Source organism: Syngnathoides biaculeatus, chromosome 23 (assembly GCF_019802595.1).
Source record: "Syngnathoides biaculeatus isolate LvHL_M chromosome 23, ASM1980259v1, whole genome shotgun sequence".
In the NCBI taxonomy this organism is placed as follows: Eukaryota; Metazoa; Chordata; class Actinopteri; order Syngnathiformes; family Syngnathidae; genus Syngnathoides; species Syngnathoides biaculeatus.
This window is the reverse complement of record NC_084662.1, coordinates 18631703-18658831: the sequence shown is the minus strand read 5'-3', so window position 1 is coordinate 18658831 and position 27129 is coordinate 18631703. Positions and strand designations below refer to the sequence as shown.

The following is a 27129-nucleotide window of genomic DNA, read 5'->3' as shown; positions in this document are numbered from 1 at the left end:
GCATACCGCACAAAATATGAGTTCAACAAGCATCCAAGGTTTAACTCTGGGAGTATGTTTTGTTTGCTCTTTGGCTTTTTGTGAGATGTACTTTAAAAGCAGACACTTTTCAAAGTTAGTACATAGTGTGTTTTATTGTTTTCAGGCTTGTGTGATGAGTAAGAATCCTGCAGGAATGAAAGGGGGAAAACAAAACATTGGTGAAATTCGATGTGATTTACACATGCCCTGGAGTGTCAACAAAATACGAGAAAATGAGTGTTCGTTATCCTGCTTTAAGGAACAGTGATTTTACATTTCTGGTTATGGCCAAGAGTGCATTTCCTTTATGCTAATTCCAGAGTAATAAATCCCCCAAAAGGCTCTTTCCAAGCAGTCTTTATAACGCACATGCCCGTCAATGATCATGTCTCCTAACACAAGGTCTAAACACACATTAATAAAGCAAAATGACAGCGTCCTGAAGTACGTTGTTAATCCACTCTCAATTTTCAGTGTGTGAAGCAGAGCAGAGTGATTGAGGAAAAGATTGAGGGTGATGGGAAGTTAGGCTCAAATGAAAGATTCTCTGTTCATGAAGTAAATTTTTTTTAAATGGCCACCAGAATGACACCTGTTCAACGGTTGGACACCCACTTCACATTGCACATTCTACTGTAACGAACAAGCAAAACACCTACATTTATCTTCATTGCATTTTTTTCCACCCCTGACAGCAACAGTGACAGATACCCTGATTGCGGGAGGGAATAATAGTGACAGTAAAGACATTAGCGGTGCCTGTTTTTGTTTAAGAAACCACTGTCTCTTGTCTCATAAATACAGGCAAGAATCAATCGAGACTAAAAAGTATCCATCCTCCGTTGTCCCTCATTATTAGGCCATGTAAATCCTTCATGGCAAGGCCACACCAGTCCAGTCAGAATCTTGAGAGCGAGTATGTTTCATTGCAACAGCACTGTCAATCCAACAGGGCCTCACCTTGATGAGGTCATAAAGATAACGTCAGAGCATTCATTTGGGAGCGCAAACTCTAAAGAAGGATTCTTGAGCGGATGCCAGATGCCAGACACTCGTTGCTTCCTTACTGTTTACCCTCGCCAGTCAGGTCAAAATGAAAGCCTGTGTCTCTTGAGCTGGAAAATGGCTTCTGTTTTGCCCACACACTCACACGCATACACAGCATTGAGGAGAAAATCAGCCTCTCCACGCCTGTCGAGTCTCATGCCTGTCTTTCTGTGCAAGCCATTGCTCAATCATTGATGAAGCCAACTCCTCTGTTATTAATGAAATCACCCTAAGACTACAGAAGAAGCATCAGTAAGAACTTTTTAAAGACCATTTGCTGCTCAACCACACTAAGATCAGGTAAAAATTTTGCACATTGAGCTTGAATTTCTTTCAATTGGATTTTCCCTCTCTAACATTTGTTGAAGCTACTAATTGTTTTGTAACAAGTGTTGTAAAAAGTGACAATAAGACAAAGAAAAAGCAACGCATACAGGGACAAAATTAGAAATTAGGATAGAGCCTCATTGACTTTAGTTCAATTTATAAAATAAATTCATTAAAGAACGGTACCGCAGACACCTCATAGTGAAATATTTTATGGTGATCATAGCGTACAGCAAACAAAAACCCAAAAGTCACCATTTCAAAAAACTACAATACAGCCTGACAAATGACTAAGAAATTATGAATCAGATTATTAATGTAGAAAATGCGCAGGCATTCATTTTCTCTCTGAAATGTATTTGCCAAAGAGTTTAACAAATCTATATTACATGAGTACTGAAATAATTTCAGGATATTATAAGACTATTAATATAATACATTAATATAACCCCAATGTTGAATAACTGATACACAAAACAGGCAGTTTAAAATAAAAAATTTGAGGTGTTATTTTGGGTGAAGTTAAAATTTGTCAAGGTGGCGGCGGGTAGTGTGGTTGGTTAGCAAGGCTTTAAGCTGTTCGTCACTGAGCTCTCTGTAGAATAACTTGGGTATAGGGGTAGGGAGGGTTTTACGTTCCATACTAGAGTATCAGATGTACCACTCAGCCTGCTGGGTGAACTCTTCAACTTTGTGCTGATAAAGTGCACATCATAGCCCTTCTCAGATACTGCTAAACCCCTCTGATAGGACCTACTTCCGCACGTAAACATACAGCAACTGCCTGGTGGAGAGAAGCTGCACTTGGCTGATAAAGTGCTTACACTGGGTGAACCTTGAACTTTTGATTTTCCCCTCATACACTTGCCTTCTGCCCTTACTCGCTCTTGCACATTTTCCTTTCAACGTCTTTTGGGTGGAAGGTGCTCAACGAAGGAAAGTTTAATGAGGAAAAAGGTTTACGAGAATGAGGTCCACCAAGCGCAGCAATTTGACACCTCATCGGGCCTTAGAAGAAAAATCATTCGAAACACTGGAAGAAAAAAAAACAGTTCTCCTTAATTCCAGACCCCCTTCTCCATAGCAATTAGTGGGATTTGTTTCACTGTTCTCATATTGATGTTGCAGTTTGTTTTTGGAGAGGCTTATTAGACTGATAGAGTTGACCTAAACGTGTTCTTATTAAAGTACCCAGACAGACAAGAATTATTATGGAGCTGTTCCTCTGTGCCGCTTCCATTTTGATCCAATCGATGGATTGGTGGATAGATGGATGATGGCTAGATAGAGCCTGAAAGATTCCACTCGTTGTAATAGTCAAACAATGAGCTGATACATTATGATCAAGGTTGGTGACTGTTTAACGTAAGACTAAACTCGATACAGTAATCTCAAGAGGCTCGAATATTTACACCAGGGATTGGCGGTCAGTGGAGGCAGAGCCTCCAGCACTCTCGTGACCTTGTGAGGATAAGCGGCTCAGAAAACAGATGAATGGATTTTTTCATTGTTAAAAAAAATCCAGTTGAAATCCCAGAGTGAAACATGAATCGGGGCAGTAAGCACCTAGCTTCGCATCAGATGGCTCAAGTGCAAAAATGTTGACATCCCGCAGAGCATTAGCATCATCTACTGGTAAAGTTACTGTACAATTACACCCGAGGTCATAACTTGGTGTTTTGTCTTTCTTTAGTCTCCAATTTGTTTCCATACATCTCTCATATGAATTCTGAGTTTCCATTTAATATTTGTGTGTACATATTAAATTTTGCAGATTGGATTAAACAGCATATCAAGTTGAAGGGAAACGGAGAGTATTCTGCGTCCACATTTAGGGAGGCGGCCTTCTTCTTCAGTGTGGTTGTGGAAGCCACGCTGAAGAGGGGATAGGAGATAGCACAAGTTGATATTGAATGAATACTGATATGTTCAGATAATTTTTAATGTCTGGCTGCTGAACCTCACCGCACATCACTTAATTGTACACAATAATCGTGCCAAACGACATTCCACTGACTATTAAATATGTATGGTGATGTGCAAGCAAAAATAATGTTTTTACAGGTGTATTTGTTTTTGTTATTTGGTTAAACTATGCAATGTCTGCACAGGTTTTCTCATATATAAACGGTATTTGTAAAAATTACTTTGTGTCACAGAATAAATGACTGTAATGCGATGGTAGTCCCCTCAGAGTCTACACTGCACAGCACTAAACATAAACAGAGGGCTTGCTTTGGAAGATAGACCGAGATGAGGAGAGGCAAATCAACTATTGTGATGCATGTTTGTTCGAGCAGAGTGTGGATTCAGATGACCGTATAGCATATACTGTAGTTAATACACGATAGACAACAATAGAACAAATAATGAAAAAAATACCCTCTTTAAAGCACATCAAAAGGTTTCATGGTTTTCATGTGAGCAGCAGGGGAGTGAATCACTAGGCAGGCTAAGCTTGATGGCTCCCTTTCATGAGTCTTCCCATAACATTACACATTTAATGAAGTCAAATTACAGAGGGGCTTCCGATGAAAAAGGCAAAAGAACTTAATTTATTCCTGACATCGTAGAAGATACACACTCGGTGGCAAGCAACCACTTCATTAGGTTACTTACCGAATAAAATGTCCACTGGGTGTGCAATCCAATACAGCAACACTGCCATAGTGATTTTTTGGTATGGGGGTTTGTTTCGTCTTACTGTGCATCTCATAGGGATTGCACAGACTAGTCGACTAGTGGATTTATCCAATTTACTTCACAATGAGATATAGAGCATGACAACAACTGGTCGCCAATCATGTTTTGGGCTTGGGGAGGAGGTTTGCAGCAACAAACGAGTGCACTGATTGAAATTAGTTACATTTCACCAGTAGTTCTCGGCCAGTGCCACCCCCCTACAGCACTGTGCTTACGCCGCCTGGGTTTGGTTTAAGCCAGCACCAAAAATGAGAACTATACCACTCAAGTTGTTTTGGGAGTGGTATTTTTAGCCAAAATGTTCAATCAGCACTGAATTAGATGTTTTCTTTTTTTCCCCCGTTTTGTGTTGCCACAAGCCCACGAGTATTCAATTTTTTTTTTAAAAAACAAACGAAAAAAAACAGTAGCTCATGAAGAGTTTAAATTCATCCTTGGTAAATATTCATCACCAAAAATACACCCCCTAGACAAGAGAATCACGTTGAAGGTAATGTTTTAAAAAGCCACAATTTAGGACATATTGTTTCTTGAAAGGTTATTAATAAAAATATTCTCTGCACATTTACCTCTGCCCCTTCTTGCAACAGGACTAAACAATTTGAAATTTCCCTGTAAAGTGTTGACTCCAGTGGCGCTAAGATGACCACATCTTTGGAATAAAATGACCACCGTGGAGCTATGCAAATTGAAGTCAACTGTCAAATACATGTTCTGACATCTCCGGGGAGTGTGCGTAGCCTAATTTGCAACCCGGTGAGGTGACACATGGATGTGTCTGGGGAAGGGCCACTGTGGCCTATGGCGCTGCTCCCTCGCTCTTTCAGTCTCTGCCTACGTTTCTGTCTCTGGAGATCTCTCTCAAACCTTTCGTCCTCACTTCCCCTTTAACTTTTCTGCAGCCTTTTTGCCTTTTAAATCCCTCCATCGCCTCTGTTTCCTGTCCCATCTCGTTTGATGAGCAAGGTCAGAGGTGCTGAGGTGTAACGGTGACGACGAATTTGCATAGGAATGCTAAGTGGATAGAGTACAGGTACTTGTTAAAGTGGAGCTAATGAATAGACCCTATGGATAGTTTTTATGCATTATTTTTGCACTAAGGCCAATACAATAAGAAATCTGTGAAGGAAAAAATAAAATTGTGTTCCATTTTACAGCATTATTAATACCTACATTTATATATAATGTATTATCTAGATGTCACTTGATGTGATATACGGTTGTTTCTATGGCGTACAGATCTTGAAAGCCCTATTAAATTATCGCAAATTATAAATCCCTCATAAATTATGCAAATAATAGTCAATACCAAGCATTTTTGTGGCAGGTGAGAGAATTTAAAAAAAATGAATGCGAATAAACAAAGTCCCAATTGGACTACAAATCTTGAATCACTGGCAGTTACAAAATAACGGTGTCCATAATGACCTTAGAGTTACTTTTGGCCTGTCCCCAATGAGTAAATATAACAATATAAAAAATGAACAAAATAAGAATACTACTTCAACTATCCTTTGACAGTCTAAGTAATTTAATGTAATGAAGCACATTTGATAAAGTGAAATCAGAGCTGTGGATCCTTGCTTGAAATGAAAACAACAACCAACCAACATAGTGTTTGCCACCTCCCTACCAGGTTGTGGCTTATTCCAAATATGGCTTCAAGAGGGCAGCATTCATCACTAGCCAGCGACACATCGTAATGAAGCTGTCGTTCGTCTGCCTAATGGCACCTGGGCTCCATCTGTCACTTGAAAGCCAATGCTGAGACGTGAGCCATTCACCTTGCCAGCTCGTCTTTGCTGACGTAGAGGATCACGTTTGACCTTTGTGTCCATTTGCGTGTCTTTTTGGTGCCGGGAAAACACTGCTGTGAAAGTGCAAAGGGCCAAATAAAGCATGGGATCATCTCCATGCTCCAGTTTTGCTAGATGAGTAGGACAGGGGAGCGTTACACATGTCCTAGTTGTGAGGAGCACAGGGTAGCTACGCTTCTTTCCAGTCGGACAGCTGGAGCCGAGCTCGCAGTCTGTCTTTCGGGAGCACTTCATGGCTCTTGCTTCTACTTCCGTGCCAAGGCCTAAAGGCAAACAGTTAACCTTGGATATATCTACACCTCTATGCCCTAAAACACACCCAAAGTCATTAAAAGGGACACACTTACCGGCTACGTCTATTGGTGCACCTGCACAGTCTAATAAATTGGAAGATAACTAGAAAAACGCAGTGGTAGACAAGCACAATGTATGGCACTGGACATCAGGATTTTGTTATGGACTCCTGCATAGAAGTGGCTAAAGTCACAATTGGAATGCAGCTAACTCTATCAAGTTTCTCCATTTTTATTTTTCTCCCATTTTCAGTTTTTCTTATTCACAGTTTATCCTCACTTATCCAATAATTTGGGGAGTTCAAGAATATATATTTTTCTTTCCTCATCGCAGTTATAATGCATTAGTTATCCAGTTGTGGTCAGGTCCGGTCCCTCTCTCCCATGAATAGGGATGCTCCATTTTCTAATTCAAAAATGCAGTTGACACGATCAGGCAAATAAACATAATTCATTAGTTTGCTTTAGATCTACAAAGCAAGAAAAAAAATACTCCAATTACAGTATATCTTTCAAAAATTTTATGGAGGACCATATGCACACAAAGTATCCCCCAGCTGATTAAACTTCATTAAAGTTCAGCTGTTCTAGAATCTGTTTTCCTGACACCTGAATGTGTGATGTTGGTTGTGTTTCCAACTTTAATGCTTGATTGCAGAAATGCCACAACACCTTGAAGTTTGACCACTGAACTCTGAAATGTTCATCTTCGAATCCAAGTGAACAGACTTTCTTCTTAATGGCCATCTACCATAATTCGCGGCCTACAGAGCGCACCTGGTTATTAGCCTCACTCAGTACATTTGTAAAGGAAATACCATTTGGTACATAGGCCGCACCCGTGTAAAAACCGCAAGTGCCCACATTGAAACCGACTTTGAAACATGAGATATTTACAAAGAAAGACGTTACACAGAGAGTTTAACGCTAACAGCGGCGACGTAAATGCTAACGGCAGTGCCACCGTGCTAATGCTAACACTAGCGCCCCGCTAACGCTAGCGCTGCCGTGCTAACAGGGCCGGTTAAAAAAAAAAACATACTAGTAAAAATCACTGAGACACGGGAGTAACATGCTAGCGCAGCGCTAACAGGGCCGGACCGGTAAAAGCTACTTCCTCAGCACATATATTCCACTGGTCTCACTCTTACCTTTTCCGCTCGAGTGACCCCTTGCGGCTTTTAGAAAAAAAAAAAATGCACAAATTAGCCGCATTACCACATAAGCCTCAGGGTTGAAAGTGTGTGAAAAAGTCACAGTTTATAGGCTGGAAATTATGGTACTTTTAATTCTTTCACAGAACTCTGTATTGCCGTTGTCATTAATAGGCTACAAATTGATATTTGGAATGTTTTTTTTTTTCTTCTAATTAGTACTGTGGTTCCTGGAAGTCTGTGTGATGTGGAAGCAGGTGCAGCATGTGGGTGAAGCCTCCTGGGGGTGGCTGGCCAGAGCCTTCTGATTGGGGTGCTCGCCAAAATTAGATATTCAGGACTTGTGTGGAGTTAACTGCATCACAGTTGTCCTTGATAACTGCCACTTATATAACCTCATCCAAAAAAAAAAAAAAAAAAATATATATATATATATATATATATATATATATATATATATATATATATAATATATATATATATATATATATATACACATATAAAAATACCACACATAGAATTGACTTCATAAGTGTAAAGGTATCAGAAGTTGGAATTCTAAGTTTGTCGTGATTGCTTGATTGACTACTAAATGCAGGTACACTGAGCCTTGTTACACAGCAAACCTTTTGGGTGCAATAAGTATCGTGTGAGCTCAGTAAAATATATACCTGGCATGTGGTCATTTTCATAATAATCTACATGATTCCGTTCAGAAAAGTCTTCTGTAATTCTGCCGTGCTAAAATATCTTGGCTCGTTCTGTCGACGACACGACACAAAAACTGTAGCTCGGAAAAGTTAAGTGCAGCAAACTTTAACTTGGTCTCACAAGAGCTTAATAACAATAATAATACGGTTCAGAAGCAGGGTATCTGAAATCGAACCTGATGAGTCAACTGCTTCCAGATTAAACAATTGTTTCAATGCCTGTTCAATACATGGAAATAAAGGTTCAGAGAAATAATCCAAATAATTCAATAAAATGTTTGGTAGAACACTCAAACACACCTATGTCTGAGTACGTTCATATTAATATGAAAAGTGGACATCTAATTACTGAATGCTCGGTATCAGTAAGGTGGAGTATAATGCCACACCACTCCCATCTGTGGTAGTGGTTCAATATTCAGCGTTTGGACTTACACCCACCGTCTCTGTCTTTTATTTTTTAAATTAAATACATTTTAAAACTCCCGTACGACTGCCTTGCCTCACTGCTTCCCTACGCTTGGGGCCACGTTTTTCTTCAACACCACGAAAATCCACTCTGTGACCATCTCAACATTAATTTTCGGACACATGATTTAATCGTATTTGTGGAAGGACAAGAACCTATTACTGTTTGGTGAGGATACAAATAAAGAAGTGGATTATCAAAATGTATTTCCACTTTTCATGTTACAGTCCACTTGCTTAGGAACCAACTGGAATCAGTCAACCAGATCCAGGAAATTAGGCTGTACCTAAAAGCCTGGACAGGAATAGTACAATCTTTCTAGTCATTATTTTTCAGACAACTTTAATGTACATGTTTAAATTTATTCTGCATTCGTGTTTGTGCTGCACTGAGTACTATTAGCTTAAATGCAATATACAGACAATGAAATGATGACAGCGATTTAAACTGGTTGACATTGCTGGAATACATCAAAGCTGATGACACTAATGGCGCTGATATTCAGTGTTTGATGAATATTATTAAGATTCAATGGAAAAGCCCGTTTTAATGTCATATTATTCAAACAGTTCAGCTCTTTTCCATTGTCTTTTGTCATATACTTCAGGGAACACAGTCAGAGGTCATCCAGTAATTGCAAGCGTCACCGTCTTCCTGCCTTCCACAAACAAATCAATGCAGCGCTGATAGACAAAATCACTGACAACATGCATCATGTTCCGATTAACAGAGTGATAAGAATACAGACGAGATGAGACATCGACCTCCAGCCAAATTATGACAACCTACTGTAAAACTCAAGGTACAAATAAAGAAGGAACACCTGGCATCCATTGTAAAATGAAAAATTTCAAAACTGGGTGATAATGTACTGTACCGCTGTTGTATATGGCGTGTTTCTTCGACTAGATGAAGTTTAAGTGGATTTCCACGAAAGCTTCAAGATTTTAAATATGTAAATAGTGTGGGGACTGGGGTGGGAGAAGGTCAGGAGGTGGTCTCACTTTCATTTTGGACCTCTGAAGACTTGCGTTTCAACAGAGAATGGGATCACAATGTGTACAGGCTGTAATGATATAATAATTGATGCGTTTCACCTTGAGGTCATTAAACAATTATCTTGTCGTCGCTTTAACTGCTCGTCTTAAAATTCGATGCTCCATCGCCTCAACCTTCCATTGATCATATGGAAACACGTTGTGTAACATAATGTGTTATGAAACACAAGATTGTGGCATTTATATGATTGACAATCGCATAACGTAACAATCAATAGTACTCTGAAATCGCACTAATAAATTGGAAATCCCATTACAAATACAATATTAATGTGTTTCCACAAATAGTGCCATCTAACTAATATCCTGCTTCCTGTAATAGTTGAGGCGGTCACTCATACAACCATAAAACAAATAAACACCTCATTACAAATTTATTTCATTTATTGCGGGTGGCTGTTTTCCATACTAGATGTGTGTGAAAGGTTACAGGACTTGTGGAACAAATTCTATATTTCAAAACCAAACTACAGTACAAGTTTTCCATTTCAGTGAGAGCCAGGCGATCAACCGGCATGACTTAAAAAAAAAAAAAAAAAAAAAAACGAATGTGGCATTTGCTTTGTTCGGTGCACGAGAAAAGGCGAGACTTGTGGCAGGACGGCTTGTGGCTGATCCACAAAGCCCAGAACCTCCAACAATTACTGACCAAGAGGAACATTGCCATGCAGGAGCAACCTCCCAACACATCTGATATCCATTTGTGTGTGTTTTTTTAACATAAATTTTCCGTACTAAAGTTCAAAGGGGTTATCAAGGGAAAATGTTTGGAAGAAATGGACAAGATAAGACTGTTGTAACAACCAGTCTGTAGAGGATTGGCAAAAAAAAAACCAAAAAAAAAAAACACAGAGTACACACAGCACAGTACGGAAGGGTAGGGAAGTGTGTTAGAGTCTAGGGTTGATTACCTCAAAGGGGAATACGTGTATGGGTATGCACTACAGTATATGGCGTGTGACATCTGTCCTCTGACTTTTCTGACAGACCTCGTAAAAAGTATTAATTTTGCACATCAGTTGCAAGGTTCTGAACTGTTACAACAAAGAGTTGCTTATTCTCTGCCAGTCTGTAAAAAATACTCCTTTCACATATTGTGATCTCTAATGTTACATGTTCCCTTTTCATATTTATTTTTATTTTTTAACATGTCACTGAACTTTAACTGAAAAATGAGTCACACAAAATGCTTTATTTCTCTGATAAAACAAATTTGAACACACATTACGCCTTCTCATTCACCTCAACCCCCCCCTCCCACACACACACACACACACACACACACACATTTTTTTTTTACTTCAGTGACTTGTTAGTTGAATACTATTGCTGTAAATCTTGCAATCTGACTACAGAGGGAGCACCAAAGGCTATTCGGAGACATCTATATCTGAATCTGAATCTCAAGACGTAACAACCACATATCAACTATGTATTATATTGACATCCTCCTTTATGCATGATAAGTTCTCACTTGGAACCCAGGTACAAGGCAGTAGGAGGAACAACAAAAAAAAGGATGGGCAGCAGATGCTTTTGACTGTTTGCTGGCAAAGAAGAGGGTCACTATGACTGAGAAAGAAATCAGTTAAGCCTCAACACACAAGCGCTTGTGTGGACACATGCAAAACCGCAAGTGAGTAATGGGCTGGCAAAAAAGGCCGATGGCTAACCTCGCTGACACAACTCACACTATATGGTGAACAATAAAAATGTAAATAATCATAGTCGCTCCCCATTCATCATTGGGGAGAATAAGAAAAAGTGCACTTAATACCTACCACACTTTACATATAATTGACATGACCCCTGCTCATAATGGCTCAGGTGAAGTTGCAAGGAAATAGAACGCCCTGGCACGCTCAGCCATTTTCTCTAATGCCACGATGGCACATATGACATCCCAGTGTGCAACCCTTAAGCCTGCCTCTAAAATGCACGCAAAGCCTTTCAAAAGCATTACACCAGCGACGGAAGACACGCTTATTGCGGAAGACACTTTAGTGAGAAGAAGGTTTGATTCATGAGATTCGGGAGCCAGGGAGGCAAAACAAACTCGGCACTGGCCGAGCGTGGGGCTCACGTTGCTGTGTAGATTTTAAGAAGTGGGGCACAAGAGCGAGTGCACGCTGAGGTAAACAAGGTTTGAAAATAGCCTGCGATAAAACTGGCATGGCACGTTTCCTCTGGAGCATATGCACCTGGACACTGCAACAAACACACATGACAATAGGCAAATGGGCATAAGTAAAGATCAGTGTGGTAATATTAGTACAATGATCTGCAAAAAAAAAGGAAAAAAATGACTTCAAATGCAAGCATTTACAAAGTTAAATATTTTCATTTGATTGACAACGTCAGAGTTAAAAACTGTATTGTTTATTTGGTATATATGGATCTGTCAATAATAGAGGCTCTAATAACGTACATGAAAAGTAGTATTATGACTTCATAAATGAGGATATTGTGCAGGTCTATTTAATGATACTGGGCTGTGGGTACAAATCTTTACAGGGTCCATACGCAATATATATAATCCATCTATCCATTTTCTTTGCCGCTTATGCTGGGGTCACGGGGAGTGCTGGAGCCTATCCCAGCTGTCAATGGGAAGGAGGCGGGGTACACCCTGAACTGGTTTCCAGCCAATCGCAGGGCACATTGAGACAAACAGGCGTACTCACAATCACACCTAGGGGCAATTTAGATTGTCCAATTAATCTTGCATGTTTTTGGAATGTGGGAGGAAACCGGAGTGGCTGGAGGAAACCCATGCAGGCCCGGGTAGAACATGAAAACTCCACACAGCCGGGTCCGGAATTGAACCCGGGACCTCAGAACTGTGAGGCCGACGCTTTACCAGCTGATCCACTGTGCCGCCAATGTATAAAATGACAATTTTAATTTGAGAGACTTCTACCGGCAAATTAATTACAACTAGGGAAACCCAATGAGGTCATCATCTAAGGTCCGCACTCTTGTGTGCCCGCGTGTACACGTCACATTTGACATCTATCAGGCATCCCTAGACTGACAGCAATCTGTTTAAATTACTTTACCCGTTACAGTGATCCATTTGACCTCAGTGTTTATCAGAACCCCATATATGTGAGACAACCCTACCCCAGTCACATACTTAGAAAAGAAACACACCCAAAAAACACCCAGAGCTGTCCACTGTTACACATTCCACTATTCCCTACTTGACACAGGGGGGGCAATTTGAAACCGAGGGTCTGTGGAAAAGCGGCCCTCTGCAGTAATTGGGTCCCTTGTCACCCAGCAAATTCATGTCAGCAGTGGTCACATGGGATATTATTCTAAATGGCATCAGTGTCCTACTTTGCAGGTGTGTGTATGTACTGGAGTGTGTATAAGTGCAGACTGAGGGCTAAAAAGTATAGGTGGCATGCAAGAGCTATTGGAAAACGATTTAAAACTGACATGAAAAAATAATTACAACATATTGGGTCTGGTAAGGTTAAAAAAGAAAAAGTTATCTTAAATGGAATGCTGAATAGTCAAAGGCCTTCTTTGGTGGCCGAAACACGATCAAAAAACCTGACCTACATTCAAAACCTCCAACCATCCCATTTTTATATCTGTCTTATTCTTATTTGTGTTGAAGCCTACCTCAGCTGACTTCAGGTAACAGACGGGGGCACAGCCTGGTCTGGCCGCCAGCCAATCACAGTGCACATATAAACAAAGACCCATTCACAGTCTTCAATTAACCCAACATGTTAAAACCGGAGTACCAGGAGAAAACCCACAAAAGCACAGTGTGAATATGCACACTCCACAAAGGAAGGTCAGAGCTCGGATTCTAACTGACCACCTTGAAAACTGTGAGGCAGATTTCCTCATCACTTGCCCGCTGCTTCATATACATCCTAAATTATCACAACTGTTCCATGAAAATTGATCATTTCACACCCAACATTGTATTCTTCTAAAAAAATGCAGCCCTATGGGGGCACAAACCAGTGCAATCTGTAGGCTGGTCCCAAGCCCGGATAAATGCAGAGGGTTGCGTCAGGAAGGGCATCCGGCGTAAAAACTGTGCCAAACAAATATGAGCGTTCATCTAAAGAATCCCATACCGGATCGGTCGTGGCCCGGGTTAACAACGCCCGCCCCCGGCACTGCTAACCTACAGGGCGTCGGTGGAAATTCAGCTACTGTGGGTCAAAGACAAAGAAGAGGAGGAAACCGGATCCAGCGTCAGAAGAAAAAGAGGAATGCACAGAGCCTACAACTGAGTGTAGGGACTTTGAATGTTGGGACTATGACAGGAAAAGCACAGGAGTTGGTTGACATGATGATTAGGAGAAAGGTTGATATTCTGTGCATCCAAGAGAGCAGGTGGAAAGGTAGTAAGGCTAGAAGTTTGGGAGCAGGGTTTAAATTATTCTACCACGGAGTAGATGGGAAGAGAAATGGAGTAGGGGTTATTTTAAAGGAAGAGCTGGCTAAGAATGTCTTGGAGGTAAAAAGAGTATCAGATCGAGTGATGAGACTAAAATTTGAAATTGAGGGTGTTATGTATAATGTGGTTAGCGGCTATGCACCACAGGTAGGATGTGACCTAGAGTTGAAAGAGAAATTCTGGAAGGAACTAGATGAAGTAGTTCTGAGCATCCCAGACAGCGAGAGAGTTGTGATTGGTGCAGATTGTAATGGACATATTGGTAAAGGAAACAGGGGCGATGAAGAAGTGATGGGTAAGTACGGCATCCAGGAAAGGAACTTTGAAGGGCAGATGGTGGTGGACTTTGCAAAAAGGATGGAGATGGCTGTAGTGAACACTTATTTCCAGAAGAGGGAGGAACATATAGTGACCTACAAGAGCGGAGGTAGAACCACGCAGGTAGATTATATTTTGTGCAGACGATGTAATCTGAAGGAGGTTACTGACTGTAAAGTAGTGGTAGGGGAGAGTGTAGCTCGACAGCATAGGATGGTAGTATGTAGGATGATTCTGGTGGTGGGTAGGAAGATTAAGAAGACAAAGGTAGAGCAGAGAACCATGTGGTGGAAGCTGAGAAAGGAAGAATGTCGTGCGGCCTTCCGGAAAGAGGTGAGACAGGCTCTCGATGGACAACCGAAGCTCCCGGAAGACTGGACGACGACAGCCAAGGTGATCAGAGAGACAGGCAGGAGAGTACTTGGTGTGTCATCTGGTAGGAAAGGGGAGAAGGAGACTTGGTGGTGGAACCCCAAAATACAGGGAGTCATACAAGGAAAGAGATTAGCGAAGAAGAAGTGGGATACTGAGAGGACTGAGGAGAGGCGAAAGGAGTACATCGAGATGCGACGTAGGGCAAAGGTAGAGGTGGCAAAGGCTAAACAAGAGGCATATGAAGACATGTACACCAGGTTGGACACGAAAGAAGGAGAAAAGGATCTCTACAGGTTGGCCAGACAGAGGGATAGAGATGGGAAGGATGTGCAGCAGGTAAGGGTGATTAAGGATAGAGATGGAAATGTGTTGACTGGTGCCGGTAGTGTACTAAATAGATGGAAAGAATACTTTGAGAAGTTGATGAATGAAGAAAATGAGAGAGAAGGAAGAGTTGAAGAGGCAAGAGTGAAGGACCAGGAAGTGGAAATGATTACTAAGGGGGAAGTCAGAAAGGCACTACAAAGGATGAAAAATGGAAAGGCAGTTGGTCCTGATGACATACCGGTAGAGGTATGGAAGCAATTTGGAGAGATGGCTGTGGAGTTTTTGACCAACTTATTCAACAGAATACTAGCGGGCGAAAAGATGCCTGAAGAATGGAGGAAAAGTGTTCTAGTTCCCATTTTTAAGAACAAAGGGGATGTTCAGAGCTGTGGGAACTATAGAGGAATAAAGTTGATGAGCCACACAATGAAGTTATGGGAAAGAGTAGTGGAGGCTAGACTCAGGACAGAAGTAAGTATCTGCGAGCAACAGTATGGTTTCATGCCTAGAAAGAGTACCACAGATGCATTATTTGCCTTGAGGATGCTCGTGGAAAAGTACAGAGAAGGTCAGAAGGAGCTACATTGTGTCTTTGTGGATCTAGAGAAAGCCTATGACAGAGTACCAAGAGAGGAACTGTGGTACTGCATGCGTAAGTCTGGTGTGGCAGAGAAGTATGTTAAAATAGTACAGGACATGTATGATGGCAGCAGAACAATGGTGAGGTGTGCCTTAGGTGTGACAGAGGAATTTCAGGTGGAGGTGGGACTGCATCAGGGATCAGCTCTGAGCCCCTTCCTGTTTGCAGTGGTAATGGATAGGCTGACAGATGAGGTTAGACTGGAATCCCCTTGGACCATGATGTTCGCAGATGATATTGTCATATGCAGTGAAAGCAGGGAGCATGCAGAGGAACAATTGGAAAGATGGAGACATGCACTGGAAAGGAGAGGAATGAAGATTAGCCGAAGTAAAACAGAATATATCTGCGTGAATGAGAAAAGTAGAGGGGGAAGAGTGAGGCTACAGGGAGAAGAGATAGCGAGGGTGGACGACTTCAAATACTTGGGGTCAACAATACAGAGAAATGGAGAGTGTGGTCAGGAAGTGAAGAAACGGGTCCAAGCAGGTTGGAACAGCTGGCGAAGGTGTCTGGTGTGTTATGTGACAGAAGAGTGTCTGCTAGGATGAAGGGCAAAGTTTACAAAACAGTGGTGAGGCCGGCCATGATGTACGGATTAGAGACGGTGGCACTGAAGAAACAACAGGAAGCTGAACTGGAGGTGGCAGAAATGAAGATGTTGAGGTTCTCGCTCGGAGTGACCAGGTTGGATAGGATTAGAAATGAGCTCATTAGAGGGACAGCCAAAGCTGGATGTTTTGGAGACAAGATTCGAGAGAGCAGACTTCGATGGTTTGGACATGTTCAGAGGCGAGAGAGTGAGTATATTGGTAGAAGGATGCTGAGGATGGAGCTCCCAGGCAAAAGGGCGAGAGGAAGACCAAAGAGAAGGTTTATGGATGTGGTGAGGGAAGACATGAGGGCAGTTGGGGTTCGAGAGGAAGATGCAGGAGATAGGCTAAGATGGCAAAAGATGACACGCTGTGGCGACCCCTAACGGGACAAGCCGAAAGGAAAAGAAGAAGATTGTATTCTTCTAAAAATAGATTGTCACAACCTCAAAAGCGCTCAAAAAGTGCAAAAGTTATTTAAGGTCAACCAATAACATCACCCTAGATATAAAACAAGGAAGGATAAAACTGTCATAAGAACATGTATGTGAATCTAATCAAGTACTACCTATTCATCCGACCTTTGTATAACGAATCCAAACAATGACCTTTAGAGAGATCCCATGTTTTTGTCCCTGACTCAGGATGACTCATTTTGCTTGAAATACAGTCCAGCTAAAATTACTCAAGTGTATTCTTAGGTGAATAATGATGCGATCATTAAGAGGTCGTTAAATTGTCAAGTGTGAACCCACTCAATGAACCCAAATGGGCTACATTAGGTTTAAGAAATACAAAGTATGCCTAGTGAGATTTAAAGGTGCACAAGAAAGCATTATAAATAAATGAAGGCGAGATACATCCATGCAGTGATCATTTACGTGTCTAGATGATATACACATACACTTAACTGCAGATGTTCTTGTTCATTATTGTCTTATGTGGATGAAACTTTGGGATGCCTCTGTTAATGAAAGTTAAAAATAATAATAAAACCAATGAAAATCATTCTTTCATTTTTTGTGGTCCCACAGCATTATCTCGAAAAACAAACAACGCTCCTGAAAAAGGCCTGAACAAAAATAACGACACCCTCAAACTAATAATTTATTGCACAAGGGAAGTGAGGGAATGACAATCAAATAATTTCTACGACTCTCAAAGTGACTTTTAGAATGTCTCGACGTGTATTTTGCAGTCTTGACAGGTATTTCGTTGCACTGTTCATGAAGAAAGTGCCTTTACCTTCTCCTTTGAAAGGTGCCTTTTCCAGATTGTACATTTCAGTTTCTTTCACAGACGTCCATTAGTATTTAAATCAGGACTCCTCAGAATGTTGGTGTTTGTGCCGGATTTAGCAAAGCTGCCATAGAAACCTGCTGTTTGGATGGCAGCAGCTACAGTGTTATTTTCTTTCTACACAAGGCACAGGCAAAACTGTTTGTAGCTGCCATCAGGAGAAGGACTACATGCCACCTTAACACCCCTAACCCCTCTAAGGCTGCTTGTTTCGTAAACAAGCAGCACAACACCTGGTGGCCCTGACAGCCGCAATTACACCAACTAAAAGGAAGCACAAACTCCTTAACTTCTATCATAGTATATCTCCATAGAACTATTTTTTATTTTATTAGTTTATTAGTCTTTATTCCAGTTCTGTAACATCTTATCAACGGCTTGTAATTGTTAATGATGTTGCAATTACTTATGGGGACTCAACTACTTGTGGACTTCCCCCAAAGCCAATAAAAAGTATCTGGATCTTATTACAGCAAATGTGCATTAATTTTCAGTCTGGTTAGTGCGTTTTATTTATTTTGTCTTGAGCCATTTGGCGAATAAAATGGTTCTGATTATGATTAAAGATTGCAAACTCACCGTCCTCACAAAGTCATCGTCCCAGAAGCATTATAGTTTGTTGATATGCATTTTATCAAATTCCAGTCACAGTAATGATGGTGGGTCTCTTTCTCTTTTACTTTTGAGTTATTATCCCCTTTAATGAGTAATTTCCCGTTTTGTTTTTGCACGTTTTATAAACTAAACACAAATATTAAGCAGTTATGAGAGGAAGCATTCTTCATTTTCATTCCCTATTAGACATCCTTGTCCTCAATTTTTCATTGTTTGTATTATGACTTTCTGCAAAAGTAGCGCAGGGATTAAAATGCCCTTCAGATTTTGTGCTGTATTGCTGTTTCAGTTGACTGTGATTGTGATTGTGGAGACGGCGGCAGAAACTGTTTAAAATGCCTGCTTGTGGACACGACATATACTGTAGTAGCAAAAAGTAGGTAGTCATTAGAGGCCAAGTTTTATTCGCCACTTGAGTTTTTAACTACTGTAATTAATTGTCCATAATGTGCTTATTTCATGTTTTCTAAAAATGTCATTTAAAAATCTTAATGTGTATTGTACAATAGGTACAAGGAAAATTACCAATTGTCCCCTTTTATTGACGTATATTGGTACCTACTAGTTTTGCAAAACGTGTACTTTCACTCCAATACATGGATATGAGATTTAGCGTGCTCATTTCCAAAACGGCAAAAACAGTCAGTTGTACTTTCCTCACATATGGATGTAGAATTCTTTCAAAGTAAGTGCTTGCGTAGATATAAGTACCGGTGTCGTCAGCGCATGCCCACAGAGCTTTGAAAAACCTAATAAAACAGAAATTACAATGATAATACTTCAGTTTTCGAGCAGGTAAACCAGCAACTCTTGAATCTGTATAATACATAGGTACAAGGAAAAAATCACCTGCAAAAGTGTGATTTTGTGCAGTGCTTATTTATCCTCAAGTGCAAATTATATTCATGAACCTACAGTACATGTTTTTTTAAGAAAACACTCAGTAGCAACATTTTTATACTCAGGGGAGAATTATTGAGAACAGGCACACACACAAATAAGATTCAGTGTATGATCCATCAAAATACATCAGATGCCCAAAGACTTCGACTTCACTGCCTATAAGAGCCAGTTATTACAATACAATTGTACAAGCAGCGTCTGTAGATTGTTGCATAATGAAGCAGCATGCCACTCACAATGACTGCGGGCATCAAGCACTGGGGAATAACTAGAAAGAAACAAACTATGAGAACTGCACAAGATGGCCTGTGAAAAACAGGTCAAAGTGAGAAGATATTTAGCAGGAGATGAGGATTACATATTTGGTCAGTTTCATGTTAACACTGCAAGAATAGTGTTATGTCACCCGTCAAAATCCGTACAAGCGTCTTTTTCCACTTCTGTGTTGATTTGTTTCAGTTTCCAACAGGAAAAACTAGCTTAAAAAAATAGTACCCAAAAAATTATGTAACACGGTGGCAAAGTAGATTTGCTCCAAATGAGAAAGTTTTTGGCCAAGAAAACAAATTGCATGCTTATGAGGTGCTTGTCTGCAGAGGTACCGTCGAGGGCCGAACACTACCCTCGTACATCACGTCACCAAGCTCGTATCACGGGAGCTTTGTGGGCATTAAATATCCAAGACTTGCAGCATGGTTCATTAAAGTTGCCAGGAACAATATAGGGTTGCAAAATGACGACGATATGTTTAGAAAGTACTCTAAAGTTTTACATTTCTTTCATCAAATGCTAAAATATAATGTGTTTTCAAAATAGTGTAACCATGTTAGAATTCTACATGGAATCAAACACGTGGAATACCTTAAATTTCATAATAGGAAAGTTCCTGTCATACAAAAAAAAAAAAAAAAAAGCATTTTCTTTAATGCCTATTTTAGTTCAAAAACCACTTCATTTATCCTTGAAGCAGTTCAACCTGCACTCCAATCTTGGACATGAAGCTACGAATCGTGGTGGGGTACTTGACTCCCAGGGGCGTGACATCAACGATCAATGATGAAAGAAGAGACACTTTTTGTCCATGAGTTATACTTTCAACAGCGTTGCTATGGAGAGTTTTATTAGTAGTTTTGCACGCAACTTGTTTATGCCAGCATTCTTGTTTCTCTTAATATGGGTTAAATAATAAAAAAGACATTTGAGAAGCACATTTGTATGTTTTAATTTCTAATTTAAAACCGCACGTGCATGTGTGCCGAGGCTGCAGCCCAGCCTCCCCAGACCCTGCCTCCAGCTGCCTCAAGGTAAAGTGAATTTGAGACCGGTGCTCTCAAATGAGGTTTCGTGAGATTTGCTGCTGTCTTGTCAAGTTTGATGGGACCTCCAACTTAAGTTTTATGGGACTTGCAAGGAAAAAAAAAAAATTCTCGTGGAAGTCAATTTCCTAATTGTAGAACCTTGCATCACAGGCCCTGAGGTACTACGAACGGCTTTTGCTACAACTGCAATTATAAAATATCTATCACTTAATAGATGTCGCTCATAGAGCATTTTATCACTTTGGCACAACCTTCCGATTGATCTTATATTTGCTGGTATAGGCCAATTGCTGGTTTACAGTTGTAGTAACTTACAGTTGAAGGAGTATACAGACCTCAAATATGAGTTTGGGTTTTGGTACAAATAATGACCAATATTGCCTTTTGAAAATAAGAGGGGGAGCAGAAGCTTGCAGTAAGTAGAATGACTTCAAATTACCTTCCTTTTTGAAGCCAGCCAACCACACACAAAATATGTAGTGTTATTGCTTGTACTTGTTGATGCAAGTGAGTGCAAAGTGGGAATGGTGTCCAAAACTGACAAATTGCTTCTGTTTGGGTGGCCTTTGGAAAGCATCCACTACTTCTTCAAAAGTATATCAACATCAGAGGCAGCGAGAGGAGAGGGGGTGATGAGAAGCTGCGCTTGGTGCCAATAGTCAAATCAGAATCATCTCTATTTGTCAAGTACTGTATGGCAAATACACACAACTTGGAGCTGCTGTAGTACGACAACCCATTTGATAGAAAACAGTTTTGATACATAAAAACATAGTACAGCAAGTCACTGAGCAATAAAAGGTAATGTGGTAATGTTGTACTTTTTTTCCCCCCACATGTGCAAATAATGGAGGAACACTGTTGGGAGGGCACACATTTATACAGCAACAGAAAATGAAACAAAAAAAAAAGTCTGCTATCTTTTAAGAGACAGGCTACAGTATCCACACAAACAGTGGGATAAGAGACATATTGTTAATACTAATGCAGTTATAAGAAGTATGTGAAGCCTCTGGAATTGCTTGCATACGGTGGTCATAAAATATGATCTTATCTTCATCTAAGTCCCAAGACTAGACCAACATAGTCTTCTGAAAACTAAGACCACACTTCTTCTTTTTCTTTCAGCTTGTCCTGTTAGGGGTAGCCACAGCGTGTCATCTTTTCCATCTAACCCTACCGCGTGCATCTTCTTCTTTAACACCCATGCCCTACCTCACAACATCCATCAATCTTTTCTTTGGTCTTCCTCTCGCTCTTTTGCCCGGCAGCCTCATCCTCGGCACCCTTCTAACAACATACTAACTCTCCCGTGTCTGAACATGTCCAAACCATCGAAGTCTGCTCTCTCTAACCTTCCCTCCAAAACATACAACGTTGGCTGTCCCTCAAATAAGCTAATTTCTAATCCTATTCAACCTGTTCACACTAAGCGAGAACCTCAGCATCTTCATTTCTGCTACCTCAAGTTCTGCTTCCTGTTGTTTCTTCAGGGCCACCCTCTCTAATCTGTACATCATGCCCGGCCTCACCACTGTTTTATAAACTTTGCCCTTCATCCTGGTGGATACGCTACTGTCACATATAACACCAGACACCTTCCGCCAAATGTTCCACCCCGCTTGGACGCGTTTCTTCACTTCTTTACGACACCCTCCATTGCTCTCTATTGTTGACCCCAAGTATTTGAAGTCATCCACCCTCGCTATCTCTTCTCTCTCTCTGCCACACCAGACTTGCACATACAGTACCACAGTTCCTCTCTTGGTAGTCTGTTATAGGCTTTCTCTAGGTCTACAAAGATACAATGTAGCTCCTACTGACCTCTGTACTTTTCCACGAGCATCCTCCAGGCAAATAGTGCATCTGTGGTACTCTTTCTAGGCATGAAACCATACTGTTGCTCGGAAATACTTACTTCTAGCTTCTAGTGTCTAGCTTCCTCTACTCTTTCCCATAACTTCATTGTGTGGCTCATCATCTTTTTTCCTCTGTAGTTTCCACAGTTCTGAACATCGCCTTTGTTCTTAAAAATGGGGACTAGCACACTTTTCCTCCAAAACTAAGACCACACAAACAATTAAATACATCCATATTCTTCAATCAAAACAGGAAAACCTCAATGTTTGTGTGTTATTAGTAAAAGTATAGCTTGGATGATGTGTTTTCTTAGTGATGTGAAGTCATAGATGATGACATTTTATGACCAACTGTTGAAATATTCAAAAGTAGCTTTTTCGTGCAACTCTACATACAAAATAAGGGGAACTTTGTCCATCACCTGCTCATAACACATGACAGGTTTCTGCTTTGAACCTACGTTCTGGCAAGGCATTCAAAGTACCGATTGGATCATTTTTATGTGTAGCCGACGCTCCTGAAATGTGTCCCGGAACAAGTGTTGATGGATGTGTCTGCGCCTGAGCTCTCAGTGAGCGCGAGGTGGTGTGGCTCCTGGGAACGCTTCAGCAGTCTCAAGGTTACGATGCTTGGCACCAAAACAGATGGACGTCCCTCGTCGTAACGGTCTGTAATGTCCGCAGCTCAATCACCAATCCGCCTCCCCTCTCTCTTTTGCCAGCGCAATACAAAATTTATCTGACTTGCTCAAAGAGATTGGAAATCGAAGATGAATTGAACTGTATGTTTCCACAAGCCCATTTTTATGGATCGCACCTCTGCCAATGGGAAACATGAACATACTATAATGTTTGTTTTAGAACACAATGTTTCCATGAATATTGTTTTGTTTCTTTGAGTTGCATTACAGAAGAGACAAATCTGATGTACAATATTTGGATGAAAGAATTTGGATACCTTGCCCTGCTTCTCCGGGCTAACCAATGCACAATGTAAAAAATTAAAAAGAAACATGAAAGGCAAAAATATGTATCAAATCAAGGCACAAATATAAAAGGAAAAATAAAATCTATAGAGAAACAAAACATATACTACTGCTCATTCTACAGATTTAGAGTGGTAAGAGCAAAATTTCACTCCCCACTGAGCTTCAGCCTGGTTTTTGACCCAGTCGGGCAGCTGACCAGCTGAACTGGGACAGTGAGTGAGCTTGTAAGGGTGACGAATGTTAGAGAGGTTAGGGCACGGCAACAACATTTTGTGATTTAAAAATAAATCAAATTATTAAAATGTATCCTTTAATTAATGCATTGGTAACAGTTGCAGTGAGGCCAAAACGGGGTTCAAATTTACTTCTCCCTGTAAAAGGACATGCGGCGGAATTTAGTATCATCTTTGGAAGTGAATAAAGGGAGGAGGAGCCGAGAACTGAGCCCTCCACTTGAGACGAGTGAATGGAGCATTGTGAAAGTCAACTATGTGAACCACTAAACCATTGATAGCCTCAAGAAACCTACCATTTGCACACAAACGAAAAAACTCCAGCTCCTAAACTTTCTACAAGATAGAGAGCACCTGCTTTGTATCCGTTCATCCCTCTGCTTCCACACCAAAAGTCACCTCAACATGTATTTAAGGACCTTGTTTCACATACTTTGAACGGAAAAGGGCTTTGCGCTGATTATTCCCAGAAAGAATTGCTTAACATAGGGACTCAAGCTCAAGAATGATCTTTGGAATACCTGGTTTTGTCAAAATAGTGCGTTGAGTAAAATGTAGCGTGCAAGAGCAAGTTGCTTTCACATCCTCTTTAACTGAACATTTCTATTCCCTGACGCTTTCCGAAACTGGCCACTTGACACTCATAAGGACTGGTGTTGTGCACCATGTGCCTGTATCATGTCCAAAATTTTAACTGCGCGTGTTCAGGTACAGAATATACAAGCAGGTCAGCGAGTGTGACGCACGGACTGACACTAGCGACATCTGGTCTTCATATTTAGTGCATGGCAAGCATAATCAAGCTGCAGCAGACAGCAGGAGAACGACTTGGTATATTCTCAAGACCTGGGCGCAGCACTACTTGTATATAAAGATGTGAAAAAGTGTATCATGAGACAGAGTAAAAACATTAGTTTTGTTGTATTATTTCCTCTACCGACCATATTAGGCCTTAAATAAAACTGTTAAACATGAAGGGTTTTTCCAGAGCACATCAGTACTTCATGATTCATTTAATTAACACTGTCCGACCACTTCATAGCTTTACCTCCACCGTTCAGTTCGACCCAAATCAAGAGTTGAATCAAAATTTTGCCTCTGGAAAGATACTAACTCTTAGTTTTGATGGGAATTTGACAAGGAATTGGTACCAACGTTGGTTTGGCAGTGTCTTCCTGCGTTCAACGTTGGCAGAGGGCCAATCTAGAGCTACATCACTATATATGGATACATTATGTATACTCCACCATATGGGTCTCTGTTCACAGACAAACAAAAAACACAAAACCTTGTCGTCAGAAACGCCAAGGACCTATGATGTAATAGGAGCCTTCTTCTGGACCACCAAAGAGTTGGTGATAGTCCGACATCAGTTTTGCAAGCTCCAAGTGGCTACATTTGGGGTGAGTCGACAAAACAACCAGTGCTGATTTTGCTCTATAGCTCTGAAACAGCGCAGGTATCAGCTCACTATGAAAGAGTATTAATTTAATAATAATCGAATTGTGGTTTGAATGAGCAGAAATATAACACTGCTTCAAACCAATGAGTTTTAAACATTTTGTGTATGTATAACAACACAAGCTCATGATTATGACATTAGTGCTAACAGAATCAATGATGTCAGCGTCACTTTGCTGGTTCTGTGCTTTTTCATCCTGTTTGTTTACCGCCTCCCTGGCTGAGGAACAATGCTGTGACCTTTGCAGCGATAATTCTGTTACGTAAATTGAGTAATTGCTCTGCATGTGGAAGGGAAGAGAAGTGTTCGTTGCCCTTCCCTGCTTCATAGCTCCCATGTGCTTCAATGCAATGCTGAAGTCATCATGAAGCCTGATAATAAAAATAAACTAAACTAAAACAAACTAAACAGAAATCAAAGATGGGAATGCAAAATGGAGAGTGAGGTGACCGTCGCAAAAAAAGTCCACACAACACACGCTTTTGAAAGCAGAGTAAAGTGAACGTGCGATGTGTACCTCAAAGATCGTTCTACTGTTTCTAAAGTGTTGCCTGCACAATGGAAAAATCCCTGAAGTCTGCTTTGTGTCTTGTTCCCATGAGTAACACCCTCACAATCACAAAGGGTGGGCCGCGAGGGCACATACCAGGAATAAAAGAAAGGAGCATCGATTGTTGCTGGCTGCTGAGGTTTACCCTGCACTTTTTCACCCACCAAGAGCACTCTCGCCTGCTATGAAGCCAGACTTTACTGGCAAAAATGTTCATAGGATGGATGGAGTTGGGGAAGCAGACAATTACTGCCATTTGCTGCCAGCTATTAGGGAGGAGGGGGCCGAGAGAAACAGAGTGAAGCTACACCCCGACACTGCTAATTAGAAATCCTCTCAGAGCGATGTGCTCATTGAACAAAAAGTCAGAAAGCAAGCATGCAAAGCAAAATATGCCTCCCACCATCTTTATTTCCACAGCTACTGAATATAACTAAAAATAAAAAGGCGCTGCACTACATTGGATTTTATCAGGTTTTGCGGATTGCCATATCCTGAAAGTGAATGAACCGTGGGGACACACTTGGGACGGGTAGAGCAAGAGGCCCGAACAAGAGGCGAAGCAGTGGAGGAAACTAGCAGGAAATCTGATTTCATGCTCCAAGGATTGCATTTCATTTTCTCGAAGTGGAAGAGGGACAGTGTGCTGTTGTGCATATGGATGTACTGCCCCCTGGTGTTTACACCCAGAAATGCACAAATGCCCCCAACGGATCATGCATGAGTGACTGCAAAATCAACAGTGTAAGATTGGGTCATTGAGAAGTGGTGACTTCTTATCTTGAACAATTTTTTCCCCATTTCTGAAAAATATATTTCACAATAATGCACACTCTTGTAAGTCTATAAAATTTCCCCCACTCTATTTTAGTTATTTTATCTCCATTTGTACTGTGAAATGCAAAATAAATAAATAAATAAATAAAAGTACACATGTAACAGATAATTTCCTCTGACACTTTTTCTCATTGTCCAACCGCAAAAAGACAGTTGACAGCCTGGATTGGTTCCCAGGCAATTGCAGACACACTGACAAAAGAAAAAAAAGCGTTCCCACTCACATACAATTAAGAGTCTTTAATTAACGTACCATTCACTGCCCAGTAAAAACCCACACAAGCACACAGGGAGAACATCCCCACCAGAACGCTGGAGCTGAGATTCAACCCAAGTTCTCTGGTCTGTCAGCGGACATGCAGCATGGTGCGAACAAGGGGTATGATTAAATTAAGCCACTTTATTTGCACAAAAGGAGACTGCTCGGACTGCCTTCAGAAGTAAAGATTTCATTTTGCAATATTGCAAATCTTCAGCGTGTAGCTATCAGAGCACAATGTTTCTACAAATCCAAATAGGGGGACATCATATTTACAGCTGTAAACCATCCCAATAATTACAGACAGTATGTCCAGTTTCCCATATTACAATTACAGCTCAAAACCTCAAAGATTGCTAAAAATATGCCAACAGTTTCCAGGACACACTCAGTCAGGGACACTGGAAACTCTTGATTAGCAAACAATCCAAAGTTCTCATCTCAGATGCCTGTGAGATGTAATTACCATGTAGAGTCCAAAGAATAGATTTGTAAGGCGCAATTCAGTCGTTTGAAGGTAAAG

General features: G+C 40.8%; 1 protein-coding gene across 2 annotated transcripts in view; it reads right to left on the bottom strand.

Moving 5' to 3' along the window:
• Nucleotides 1-27129, bottom strand: part of LOC133496188 (neurexin-3b-like) — a 246715-nt gene that overhangs the window by 110767 nt on the left and 108819 nt on the right. The window lies entirely within an intron of this gene.